This window comes from Haliaeetus leucocephalus, unplaced genomic scaffold (genome assembly GCF_000737465.1).
Source record: "Haliaeetus leucocephalus isolate CR32 unplaced genomic scaffold, Haliaeetus_leucocephalus-4.0 Scaffold0, whole genome shotgun sequence".
In the NCBI taxonomy this organism is placed as follows: domain Eukaryota; kingdom Metazoa; phylum Chordata; class Aves; order Accipitriformes; family Accipitridae; genus Haliaeetus; species Haliaeetus leucocephalus.
In genome coordinates, this window is record NW_010972436.1 from 11157848 (window position 1) to 11172456 (window position 14609).

Below are 14609 nucleotides of genomic sequence, written 5' to 3' on the forward strand. Positions count from 1 at the left end.
TTTTTAGCCTGGAGGGGGGGGGGGGGGGGGACGGGACGACACGGGGGACGGGCAGGGCTGAAACTCACCCATGTGTACAAATACCTAATGGGGAAAGCAGGGGATAGAGGTGAAGAGAAGAGTAAGGTGCCAGACTCTCTCATTGGTGCCAAAAATTAAAAGAGGCAATGGACACAAACTGAAACAGAGGAAATCCCACTTAAACATTTTAAAAAAAAAAAACTTTCAGTATAAGCGTGATCAAACACTGGAACAGGTTGCCCAAAGAAGCTGTGAGTCTCCATCTTTGGAGTCAAAACCAGCCTGGATACAGTCCTAGGCAGCCTGCACCAGCTGGTTGAACTAAATGATCTCCAGAAGCGTCTTCCAACCTCAATGATTCACTGATACTGTGAAAACTGTTTTTAACTCCATGCCTTATTTTCAATGGTGAGAATGCATTATACAGCAGCTACACAAGTGGGAGCTGCAGACAAATCAGGTTCAGACTTTTTTGGTACAGTATTACATTCTAGCTCAAATCCCTAACATTCCCTATCTGTTCATGTCCAGTATAATCTGGCAGTACTCTGCTAACATGCAGACAAGCCTTTAAAGGTAAGTGTAAAGCTGTACCCATTCCATCTCTCCATCCTCATCTAATTTTACTGAAACGATGTTATTCATGCAACTGTCATCCTTTTCTCAAACTTCTGGCTTCAGCAACCACTTACAGGATATACAATTACAACATATCATCACATGTATAGGGAAGGGAGGAGGAAACAGAAGAACAAATTCACCTTGATATTGATCTCAGAGAGCCAGAAACTTGAATCATAGAAAGATCTAATACCAAAGACTAACTGCAGCAGGTATAGCAGTGGTTTCCAGGCTCCACATGAAATCCTGTGAATATTACAGAAAAGCCTTTTCTCTGTACCACTGCTAGTTGTCACATACCAGCTGATCCCTGTATTTTGCCACTGCAGGCAGTCTTCTGACTACCTCTTACTTCAAGTTCAGGCTATACAAAAATCTACTCACCAAGTTTATAACTTATGTTCTTTAATAAGGTGTATTTTCACATTAATCTACCTCATTATCCAAAGCCCAACAGGAGGCAGGAAAAAATACTTCAAATATTCACAGCTGACTACAAAGACCTGCAAAAGGACAGATAAAATTAAATTGCAATAAAAAAGCCTAAGACCAGTGTTTCTTAACAGAGCATTACTATGTTCTTACTACTTTCCCAGCTCAGTGCTTAGGCAGTACATTTAACCATCCACTCTGTTATTTTCAGGTGAAATACCTATGCCCTTTGCACATAAGGCTTCTATAAGCTTTACTTTGCCAAGATTAGAATCTTGGTTTCATAAAGTTGCAAAAAAACCAGGAATAGATAATTCTCTTAAAATAGGCAGACTTTGCTAATGCTGGAAGGAGACACTAGATGAAGTATAATTATACTTCAGTCCATGACTTCCTATGGAAAGATGCTCAAGACTTTTTTTTTTAAGATTAAATTTACAGTGTATAAGTTAACAATTTGTATTACGTTTATAGCAGTCTTATTTGCCTGGTTTTGGAGAAGTATCTATAACTCTTTCAAGTTGTAGACATTCAAAAAAGCAGTCCTTATTCTTCCCAGATTTCCTTTAGAGACACAAGCTTCCCCCCCGCTAAATCTGACTAAGAATACAGGAGTTCTAGAAAAGTATCAACTTTTCATTCCTGAAACAAACTTACCTACTTCCGCTGTGTGTTTAATTAATTTCAAAATACTGGTATTTTTAAAACGTTCTTCATATTTTCATGTTGTCACTTCATATACAACAGCATGTCAGGGTTTAGATATTACATATAGCTTTGCATTATAAAAAGAACAGGACTTGTATTTGTAGGCTTTTTACTCTAATACTTGAAGAAAATGTTAGTTTCTTGGGGTACCTGTGCTTAAACCTGTTACTGATTTCTCCAAAAGGTTTGCAGAAAGTATACGATGCAAGTTATTTATATTCTAGCACATAATACAAAAAGCAGTCAGGTTTTTTATTAGAACTGCTGATCCAAAGCCTGCTGAAGTCCATGAGAATCTTTAGCTGAAAAGATTTATACAGGTTATTTTATGAAGTAGGAACAATGTCATTTTTCCCCTATTTCAGTATATTAAATTAGACTGTCAGCACTTTTTTATTTCGCAATTATAAAAACCCCTTTTATTAACATAAGCCACCACAATATGTGTTCCTACACATATATTTTTTATAATTTCTGAAATCATCCAACCTAAATCTGCACTTAAGAATAAAAAAAAGTAGTCTGGACTGCAATCATTTTAAGCAATAAGTATGATGGAACTTCTGGGAACTGGATGGAACTGACAGTACAAAATAGTGTAATGGAACAGTAAAGCCTCTACTACCACTTTGTAATAACAATACGTAAAATAAGGTAACAGTGGAAAAAAAGGTTTGTGTAAGAAAGTGCAACTATCCCAGAAAGGCTTTATTAAGGGGTAAGAATTAATTTGAAGATCCTTCTGTAGTGAGTCATTCTAAAATGCAACTAGTCCTATTCCTTTCCCAAATGAGAAGAGTTTCTAGAAGGAACAAACCACGTCCCTCAAAAACAACTGCACTATGGAATAAAGAACAGAGGAAGAACCACCACAGCTCCTCATGGGTTGAAAAGGCTAGTAATACTCAGTTGAGGATATATTCTTGTAATCCCTGCTTTCTCACTTACAAAAGTAGGGGAGAAGACAAGAGCCTTCCAAGGAATGAAAGCTCATGGTATCTTCGGTCCTAAGCAGCAAAGAGAAATCTGCCAGGCCAGATTATCTAAGTGGGGGAAGTGACCACAGTATTAACTGAACGTAAGGTCAAGTCACTTCCACAAATCCTGTTCTTAATCTCACACATAATACCTTCCCCTCAACTCATCCGGTGGCATTAATGGCTTGAATTAAAACAAACAAACAAAACAACAACAACAACAAAAAAACCCAAACGAACAAAACCACCCCCCCAAAAAACACCCCCCCCAAAAAAACCACAACCCCACCCAAAAACAACAAAAAAAACCAATCAAACACCCAACACACCAACAACCACCAAAGACAACCTACACACCACCACCACCACAAATCCCCCCAAAACCCCCAAAACAACAAAAAAAACCCCAACCAACAAAAACCCAACCACACATTAAAACATTATGATTCACCCTTCTGGCACTTTTCAAAATGAGACAGAGACGATTCTGGTGTTTGTGCGTCACCTCCCTCACAGCAGACACAGAACATAATACACAGATAAAATTCTGTTTCCAAACTTCAGGTTCCCATTGTGAACTGCAAGGAAGCCTACAACCATTACATCACTGACTGATGTTGCATCATCCACAATTTAAGCCACTGACAACTGGCCATGAAATGGATAAAGGTTAACATCCTGAGGGAGTTGGGGGCGGGGGGGAGAATCTTTTTCCCAAATAAACTCACACCAGATAGTGTGAAAAACAGGCATCACTGAATTCTAAGAAGTCTTAAACAGAACGCAAGATTTTTTCCATAAGTTTATACAACTCCAAAGTTTAAGTTAAATGAGGAAAAAATTATTCTCTACATACAAACTTACCAGTGAGAAAGAACTGTTTACCCTGAACACACCTTGCTGAGTAACTGTCCAATATTACCACTGTCTCTACTCACTCACTTTAAGAAATTAGTTTCTCAGAGTCATGAATCACTGAATACAAGAGCAGAAACCATCTTAGCCACAGATGCCTTTTAACATTTTAGACCTAGCTTTAAAAATAGTTTTGGGGGATGGGGGTCATTGGTCTGCCTGCCCACAAAAGACAAAAACCCCAACTCAGCAAAACTATTTTGTGGCCACCTCATTTCACAGTTCTTTATGTAAAAGTTTACACACACACACACACACACTATTTTTTTAACCTTCCTGATAACTGATTTTCAGGATTGGTGAAGGGGAAAAATTCCTTTTTGCCAGGTAGAGCTTCTCCCTCCAGTACTTCCCCTACTTGTACACCACTACGTCCCATGCAGCAGCCTTTGAAGCTATGTAGCTTGCTGTGTAGCCCCTCAAAATACCAATTCTTTTCCCTAAGCTGGGACCACAGAACTGGAGTGGAAGAGGAGTAACTACACTACAGTGAAGAAAAGACCCAGTAGCATCATTCAGCACAGAAGGAGAAAGTTTTCCACAAGCTCTTAGGGATTTACTGGTTTTGCTGCTGTGGTATCTGCAAGATTTGGAATCAAGAATGAAGTCTTGCAATGTAATGCAGTCCACTAGAAGAAGTAATGCAGAAAACAATTCAGACAAAAAAAAGTACTTGCCTGATTGCAAACAAGTAGAAAAGAAATGAGAACTACAACAGCATATTTAAGTTCTGTGTACAAGCCACACAATCACCTTGCCTTCTCCTTCAACTGGGAGCGGGGCATGGAGGAAGAGATGGGGTGAACACAAAAGCAGGTGATTTTGCATTTCCTTTTAACTTACCAAAACTGGAGAACATTAAACCCATATGATGCAACAAGAATTAATAGCAACTTTCGCAAAAACAAAGACTAAGTCTCATATCTAAGCTGAGCCTTCAAGAAGCAAAAATAGGTCAAAGTCCTGAACATTTGAAAAACTGCATTTCCTGTTCCTTATCACAAGCAGCTGCCTTGTTTCAGTAGGCTTAGTACAGAACCTCCTGAAAGCAGAAGGAATCCTGATGAGCTATCACGGAACCAGCATTGTAACATATCACAGCGCCTGTAGATCAGATCAAAGGTCCCCCTAGCCCATCTCCAACAGTGACCAAATGCAGATAGTTGCAGATAATGAGGAAAGAACAGAAAAGCAAGCATCACTAGAATATCCTCCCAGCTTCAATTGTTCACAAATCCATAATTCATTCCACTACAAGGGTACTTAGTAGCTCTGTAAGTACTGCTCTTCCAAAAATGTATCTGGGTTATCCTTCAGCTTACATACACACTTTCAGCTTCCAAAATATTATGGTGCAGAGTAACAAGCTTAATTTTTTTTTATTAATTTAATTAATTATTTTTATGCAAAGGGTCATCTCCTTTTGCTTGTTCTCACTCCACCATGCTCACCTGACACCCCCAAGTTCTTGGAGTAGATAGTGAAAAGCTGATCCATAGAAATTCAAGAGAGGAGAAAGCTACCACACCTCAAAATCATCTGTCTATCTCCACAGGCTCCTCTTTCCCAATCTGCCAAGTCCTAGCTTCCTTATTTGTTTTTGGTACAGAAACAACTCCATATATTCAATTATCATAGCCGCCCTTTCTCTGAGACTTTTCTGGCTCTACTATACACATTTACACATTGAACATAACAGAGAACATTAACTGTTCAAAATTATTAAGAAATGGATGACAATTTGCTTTTTTGACCAACACCAAGCGTTAAGCTGCTGTTCAATCTGTAGAGTTACCCATCACAACTCTAAGACCTCACCCACGAGCACTCATGAGGTTAATCATTACCTTTCAGTATTTTATATGTACATATTACTTGACATTTATGCACACTGAGTTTTCATTTTATTTTTTATCAACTAGTGCTGAATATCAAAAGGTCCTTCTGCATTTCTTCACAAACAATTCATCTTCACTAACCTGAACAACAGCATCAGCAAGCAAAAATTCTATAAAAGGAAGACAGAAAAATAAGCACTTTATCTCTCCATTGCCATTTCATTCATGAAAACAGCAGAAAACTATCAGACCTATTTAGACATACGGCTGAATCATATTCTTGGTCACAGTGCAAATGGAGAGGAAAATTACTCAAAACCATCTATAAAGAAGTCATGAGAAACAACACCTAAGGGCACTGGCTATGAAATGCTAGCAGTATTAGCCTCCATCCATTATACAACGTCATGTTTCATAACACTTGCATACAGAAAAATCCTTTGTTCCTCAAACTCAGCTAAAAGGACCATTTTGGTCAGGTACACAGTATTTTTAAAAAGCAGTAACGCTACTTCTCATTTTTTAAAAAATTAAAATGTTAACAAAAGAGATGCAGTTAACAAGCTTGTAAGATTACCTCCATGACATCAGGATCAGAACATCAGCTTTCCAAACTGTTCATGGCTACTGAATTACTCCAGCATCTGATTCAGATGCACAGATTGCAAGAAACGTTGAAGACTATTCACATAAACTTGTTTCACTCTTCGAAGTTTCATATTAATGCTAATTTGGCAAGATGGGATACTTTAATACCCTGAGAGCAGTACACAAGCCATTCATTCTTCCATCCTTAAGACAAGAAAGGAGATCATGTTCAAATTCCACCTCATAGGCAGCTCCAAAACAACTTCTCCAACAAATTCTTCAAAAATAACTAAAACGAACAGAAAATGCAAGACTGTATTCAGACCAACCCATACGAAAACAGCATAAACACACAGAATGGAGCAGAAGGCCTGTTAAATTGCCATGAAAATTGATTACTCTGGGCAAAGTTTACTTACTCACCTTTTACCATGCTGATTGAGGATAATAAAATTTTAAAATGCATGCAAGAAGGAACAAGTAAGATTTTACAACCATTGATGAATAAGAAATGTTTGTGGCTACACATGGGAATACTTTTCACCAGAGTCACAGGCCCCCTATTAAAGTTGCCTCAAAATTGGAGAGCTGAGAAGAAAAGCACAGCAACAATAACAAAGCATGAACTGCAATGGGACAGCTTGTTACACGAAAACTGCAGCATTCCTTTCAGAGATAACCCTAACCAGATCTTTATCTTACAAAAACAGGTCAGAACCTACTGGTAGTAAAAGCCACCTGCTTGAGGTGCACATACTAGATCTGGTCCTTCTTTTGCTGGCCAAAACAACAGCAGCAAAACATTTTGGTTCTTGATTCTTGCATCACAAGGAAATTTTGACAGCTTTGCATACCCCTGCAAGCACCAGCTGAACTCCAGCCCTTTTAAACATTACAAAACTGAGGACATATGAGTTTAAACATGTCTAAACTATAATAGACTTTAAGTTTAATTAAAGAATTGTATTTAAATATCAGTCAAGTTTCTTAAGAAATCAACCACTTCCACATTCCATTACAATAGGGCAGTCCTTGGACAAGTTAAATGTTGTGTTTTCCTCAAAAATCACTGGAACTGTCTTATGGTTTTGAAATCTACATGACTAGCTCCATAAACTAGTTTTTGAACAATGTCCCTCCACGTGAAATTTTCCAATACAAAAAAGCAACTTAAGTTGTAGACCAAGCTCAGTTTCAGTTCTCAAAATTGAGAAGTTCACCTCAATGCTGTGAGCATATCACTGGGTAGACTGCGTCTATACGTCACAAGCCAAATGATCCAGAAGGGATTTCTGAGAATTTAAAGATTCTCTTTTAGCTCATCCCATGGTCAGAACAGGTAGTAGTACCCAAGACACCTATTCACCTCAAAGCGTTAAATTGCATCACAAGAAAATATTTTTATTTTAGCCTTTTCTGCCCTCACACTTAGAATAAAAAAAAAAAAAAGTACACTGATATCTGAATTAGAGAACATCTACAACACTAAGCTTTGATATTTTTTTGGCTTTTATTTTTGTTTCAGGAGTGTTGATTCTCTTATGTTCTCATCAACTTAAAAAGCCCCATATACTTAGATGAAAAGTTAAAATAGACGAGAATAAAATACAGTCTTTTAAAGGATGGATGATTTGTAATCAAGTTTCAATAAGAATCATGGAATCATTTAGGTTGGAAAAGACCTTCAAGATCATTGAGTCCAACCATCAACCATGCCCACTAAACTATGTCCTGAAGTACCCCGTCCACTTGCTTTTTGAATACCTAAAGAAACAGTACTCCGTTAAAGTATACAAAGAAGTATACATAGATATAAGTAGGAAGGCATTAGTTTAAAAAAAACAAAACAAAACCTTCAGAAACAGGCTCAGGTTTCTCTTTTCAGCTGATTTGTACCAACTGCAACTGTTACTCAGAAGTGTTTAAAATCTCTCTCCTCAATACAATTTATAGTTTTCTATTTGATTTCTCCTCCTTGGCCCTCCAAGCAAAAAGAAAGCATAAACATCAAAATTTAAAATAAGGAAGATTATGTCATCCAGCCGCTCAGTGATGCCAGTGCAAAATTATTCCCTACAGTGTATTTGCTAGTGCTTAACGCAGTCCATACTGTGTGTCCTAACACATTATGCAAATGACACACACATAAAAGAAAATGTCTATCTCAAAGTGCACCCCTCCACCAACAGCTGATCTGTAATTAGCCATGTCCTCTAAGGAGACACCTCATTCACTCTCAGCAAAGCAGCAGCTGCTGGCAAATGGAAATAAAAAAATTTAGAACAAAAATAAGCCTACTACCTACCCTCCCAAAGGTGTATGCTCATGATTGCAAGCCATAGTCAAAATCTAAACAGCTGTTTATATTCTTCCAGAATGCCCACACAGAACCTCTCATGCCCAGTGCCAAATATTTACTAACATGATTTGTATGAGGCGCTCTCAAACATCATGCTGTTCAGAGAGCTGCAGCAACAGCTCCCAATGCTTCACTCATAAATACTTTCTGAACTACACGTTTTCAATGCAAAAAATCAAGAACAGAAATTATAAAGCAGCAGCATTCCCTGCTGAACACAATTCACTGATGACATACAAAATGATAATAGGGTACACCAATTCAGAAAGATGCAGTAGTTCTAGCCCCATAATACAAATAAAGAGATTCAGAGAACAAAGCATATAGGTACGCCTAGTTCTTACTTTCCTATTACCAAGTGATCCAATCTCTAAACTCTAGTATCATCTCCCCAGAAGAGTTCTCTTCAAATCTAACAGCAACAATAAAACAGTAAATTCAGAAAATTTTTTCACCATTACTAATGAAAGATGGTAAACAACAATTCAGGCAGTAGCTAGAGTTCCCACGTGACTGGAGTAAAGGAAAAATGCATTTCACCCTGGTTTAAAAAAAAAAAGAACAAAAAAGAAAAACACAACAGAGGAGCCTTCCCATTAAATAATCTTTACATATTTAAGAACTGTATATAAACAGCTTATCCCACCTTGCAACTGTAAGATTAGGCACTTTCTAGTTTACAAGATATGTCGAGCCTCTGATATGAGCACAGTCAAAGCCTGATTGATGTCACTATTCCCACCCATCAGCTGCAGTTACACTTCTACTGTATGTACCTACTACTAGGTGATGGGGAAAAAATACCACGAAAGTGTCTTTGCAAAAATATTAAAAATGACAAGCCATAAGAAGAATTTGGACAGGAGAAATGCCCAGTATTTACATTAATCTACATTCTGTATAATAAACAGGCGAAGTGTGACATGCTTATCCACGTTCATCCACCAATCTGACCAGTCAGCCTAACTCTCATTCACTGTTTATATACTGTGCTTGGCACAACATATTATTTAGTATATATACATATATTATCTATTATAGTAGGCAGACACTCTTGCTCTTTAGCAAGGCCCTAAATTCAAGGATTTGATGAGATCATAGGCTCTGATGACTTCTACAACTGTGGAGTTATACCTAACAGCTCATCAGACTAACTTCTGCAGTTCTGTGAATTCAGACTGTTTCAACACCAATTTAGAAGCCTCACTCACCATTTTTACTAGGGCTAACTCATGCTTTTTAAAAACAATGACCCTTGTTAACAACAGGAAATAAATCTGTTTTCATTTAACATAATTTCCTAAATTTTTATATCTGCTTCCTATCCTATGCAAATTAATACACAAACAACTGCAAGGAAGAATAATGCACAACTTCTGAATGACAGAAAACCTTAATTTTTCTTCCAGTTGTTATCAAAGAAAAAAAAACACCAGCTACAAAGCATCAGTATATATTCCTAACGGGTTAGTATAACACTGCTACATAGCCTTCTTTAGGAAGAGATACATAAAGTTTTTCTTTTAATAAGGCTTACCGGTTGCACATGTTTATACTCTAATCATCATTTACACAGCAACATACATATCTATTCACAAAATGAAAAAAAAAAGAAAAAAAAAGACCAGCTTTTACTCTTTTCAGAGCCCATACTATTCTCCTGAGCTACAATTTGGTCATCCACCTACAGGAAGATGTTTTCATACATTCAAGAGAGACAAGATGACAAATGCATATAGTTCTTAAGATAAAATACTTTCTCTTCCCCAGCTGTTCCCTCAATTGCTTTTTGTGTAAGCAAGTAAATACAACAGACAAGAAATAATATGTATGAAGTAGCAGATATGTTATTTTCACATTTTAATAACAGAAATCATTAAAAATAGCTTATACAAGAAGTCAACTCAGTGCTTTGATGTTTGTTAAACCAGGTTAAAAAAAGTTCACCCTTATAATGCATATACTGCATGCAATAAATGCAATTATTTTGTACTGACACAGTTCAAGATATTCTTCAGTCCATCAGGTTTCTCTTGCAATTTTTTTTTTCCCCACACTCAATTACCTAAGTGGTACAATCAACAAAGGTGTATTTTAGGGAAGCAAAAAGTCACTTTAAAAACCATCAGATGCAGCTACATTTGAAGGCAGATCCCTTCCTTTTCTTGAAGGAACTACTTACTGCTTTATATTGTCGCTTATCAAATATGTAACATTTCCTCATGGAAGAGGTCCATGTTCTGTCAAATTATCTTAGGCTTACTTCAACATAAATGAGAGCAGAAGTCAGTGTTATGCCTGCCTGATTAAACAGGATTTGACTCAAGCTTTTTGAATAGTTGCAACCACAGCTCCCGGTAATGCTGGTATTTATATTGAATTTATTCTCCCTTGATGCAAGTTTTGTGCAGAGTTCTCTATCACCATAAGTAATATTCACTTCTAACAACTAGTTTTAGTATTGTGTATTATTTGACATATAAAATCTTACAAATATACTTCTCTAATTCCGATTTTTAACACTGTGGTTAAACCTTACAGTCCCTAAGCATCAGGCATAGAAAAAGCACTGACACCCAACAATAAAGTTCCAGAACAGTTTACATGCTTACATGAAGATTGAAATGCAGTATCAAAACACAGCCCTTCAGTGCTTGTGCCCCCATAGTAGAGACACATAACACCTGGGAGTAACCACTTGAAGTTTACCAATGTCATCCCAACCAGGCTGTTAAAACAGTAAACAACCTATTAATTATTGTTAGTGAGAATGCCAATCATTTTCTATTTTCAGTATCATCATTGCCCTTCTCTGGTTCCTCACCCTTCCAGCACAGGCTTCCCTTCAGTTTACACAGTGGTGCTCTCTCTGATAACGTGTAGGAGTGAGAATATTGTGGGGTTTTCTCCCCCTTCCTGAAATTGAGTATTTGTGGTTACAAAGCAAGTACTAAATAATCTCTGACTTTTGTTTTACAGAAGTCTTTGGAAATGTATTTCCTAATTATTGCCAAATACAGAAACTCTCAGGAACCTCTAAAAGACAGTCAACTATTCCTAACAACTCAGCTGTTAAGAAAAAAAAACCAAAAACACACCATCAACAAAAAAATTCCACAAAACCAAAACCCCACACTCTTAATGCAAATTTGCAGTAAATTATTAGAAATTTGCAATAAATATCTAAACGTATGAGTTCTAACAGAAAAATATCACTCAATAAAATGATTTGATGAAGTATTTTTAGTATTCATAAACAGAGGAAACAGTATTGTTTACAATAAAAATCTGGCTTTTAAAGCCACACATGCTGTGGTTAAAATTTTTTCATCCTATATTTAACATTTTGAATGCAATTTTAATACACATCAACAGTAAACTATACCACAGACAGATTTAGCAATTCTTTTAAAGTAAACACAAAATAGTGGGAATAGGAAAGCAAAAAAAGCACTTTTGTTTGTGCCTTTCTAGGCAGAGGAAGGGAGATTAAATTTACACTAACGAAGAAGCCAGATCCAGCCTCGAATCTGGACAGGCCTGCAGACGGGATGTTGTGACTGAAGTAGTACGGCCTGTACCTCAGCAGGGCTTAATCACTCCAGCAAAACACTGCTACAACCTGACGAAACAGAGATAGTACATGCCTACTAATCTAAAAGCCAGAAAGAACATGCTCTCACTTATTTGTCCTTATGAACATAAGCTCAGCAATTCTTGCACCCATTTGCAAATGCGTATCAGATTTCAAACAGAATGGCAAACAGCCCTGAGAGTCCCTGGCCCTCTCTGCCAGCTCCCCCAAGAGCCCAGAATATATGATCTGTCCCTTTGAACAGGCCCTGTATGTTCAGATGGCAGCCTGCAAGCCTGAATGCGCAATCTTTGTTCTCAACAATCGTTTCAGTGAAGGGGCTCTGAAGTGAGGAAGACCACCAGGTACAGTGTCAAAGGGAAAACAAAAAAATGAAGTGAAAATAAAAATAGAAACCATGGCAAGGCATGACCAAATGGAACATAATATCAAAGTAGACAGGCATCCAAAACAAAAAACAATTATCAACCAACATATGAGTTACCTAAAGGAGTCAAATTGCATGTCCTCAATTCTCCCACCTCTGTATGCAAAGATACACAGAAGCACTAGCTTCTCAGTCAGCCATTCCCTTTCTTTGTCTGACCACTAATCTTAAAGCCAGAGGACAAGTTTTTCAGTTCTTGATCAAACCTTGATTATTATAGCTCTCTATTTCCAAAACCTTTAACTGGCTAAAAATCCTAGTTTCTGTTGCAACTCCCTTACCGGCAATGAACATGGGCTATGCTTGGAGTCCCCCTCATGACAACCTGCTGTGCGTACAGGTCTACGGCTAAACATTAAATGTAGATGAGTTAATATTGCATTACAGTGCAAACACCATATGGGATACAGTGTCCCAAAACCATATATCATTTCCCAAAATTGCTAATACCTTGCATGTCAGTATTAGCACACTATAAAACCCTGCAACTGCAGCAACTTTTTTGTAAGCTTAAGATTTCTTCTTTATAGTAAGCGTGTCTCATTAAAGGTGTTTTCTGATTTTTTTTCCAATGGCAAAGTGGTTCTTGCTGTTCAATACAAATAAGACTTAAATTAAAGGGATTTGTTCACATATAGCACATCAAGCACTGTACACAGTAACTGTTCCATCAACTGAACTGAGATGGCAGATCCCAAGCCACAAATCCTAGCCCTCCCTTCTCTTGGCATTTTACACCAATCTATGAAAAAAGTTACAAGAAAATAAGTTGAACTTTAAGCCATGCAGCAATATGTATACTGAAGTAACTGAGAAAGCATTGCAACCTTGCTTAGGCATTCATGAGGGCTATCTACGTTCAAGCAAAGATTATGTCAGGCCTGCTGTGATTAAGGCAATCATCAGTGCAAGTGCATGTTTTCTAGCAGTTATATTTTAACTGCAACATATAAGTATCATGCAAAACAACAGGCAGAGCAGTCCATTTTGCAATTCCATACCTATTAGTAGCCCCCAATTAGACAGCTTTAACATGATGAGCTCCAAAAGCACCACAGGCCTTGTTAGGGCTTACCACAGTAGGGATAGGTGGATTATGACAACTGCCAGTGCCAAAAGACCAGCAGTCTCAATATGATGGAATTAAAAAGCAGAATTTAATTTTTACACTTAGACACGTGGTTTCCTCCCTCATCCCACACTGTATGAACAGTATTAAAGGACAGGTTCTCAAAAAATGGCCTCGTTTTCAGTCACGTTTTTAAAAAGGACATCAACAAGAATAATGGATGATTAAATCTACATACAAAATAAGAATCATAATTTATCACAAAGTCTTAAATCTTAGTATCTTCTGTTTTCTTACTAAAAGCTCACATTTTGTCCTCACCTAACCCCACCTGTTTTAAGGGGCTGTGTGAATATCTTAATTGAGGTGACGGCAGTAAGGAAAATCTTAGAATACCATATGTGCCACTTTTAAACCAAGACAAAAGGGTGAACTGAGGATAGCAGTAAACTAAAACCCAATGTCCAAAAAAACCAAGACAAAAAAAAACCCCACACAACCAAAACCCACCCATACTTTAAGTTCTGCAAGTTTAAAATCACTCTCTTTCAATTTCAGCAAACAAAAGGTGAGCATCTACACAAAGGGCATCCATTTCACAGCCCCACACAGCTTTAAGTCAGTTTTCTGTCTTTGGCACAACGTGCCCTAACCTTGAGAAATACAAAAGCAAGTTTGTCTTTATTTATAAAGTTCAAGAGAGATCTTAGAACGAGTCCACTGAAGCTGTTATATATATTTTGATGGATCTTAAGTTACAGTTGTTTCACAGGCATTTACTACTATTAATAGGGAGCAGAGAAAGAAGCATGACACAGTTCTGCGTTAAAAACTCCGTGTTGCAAGTCCAAACATGCCACCACAGGGCATGCTATGAAGTTTTTAAACTAAACACACAGAGGACCATTCCAGCAACAAATGCTATGGGTAGAAATATGCTTAATATAAGCCGCTGTGTATAGGCAGGTGGGTGGCAAGTACTAGCTGCAAGGAGGCAGAGGCCAGGCCCGCATTTCTACTAAAAGGCACCCGGGCTTGAGTGTGATGGGGCGGGGCGGG

The 14609-nt window shown here is 37.6% G+C and overlaps 1 protein-coding gene across 4 annotated transcripts in view; it reads right to left on the reverse strand.

The window, feature by feature from the left end:
• Positions 1 to 14609, reverse strand: part of ARHGAP21 (Rho GTPase activating protein 21) — a 122936-nt gene that overhangs the window by 107433 nt on the left and 894 nt on the right. The gene's annotated exons all lie outside the window — the stretch shown is intronic.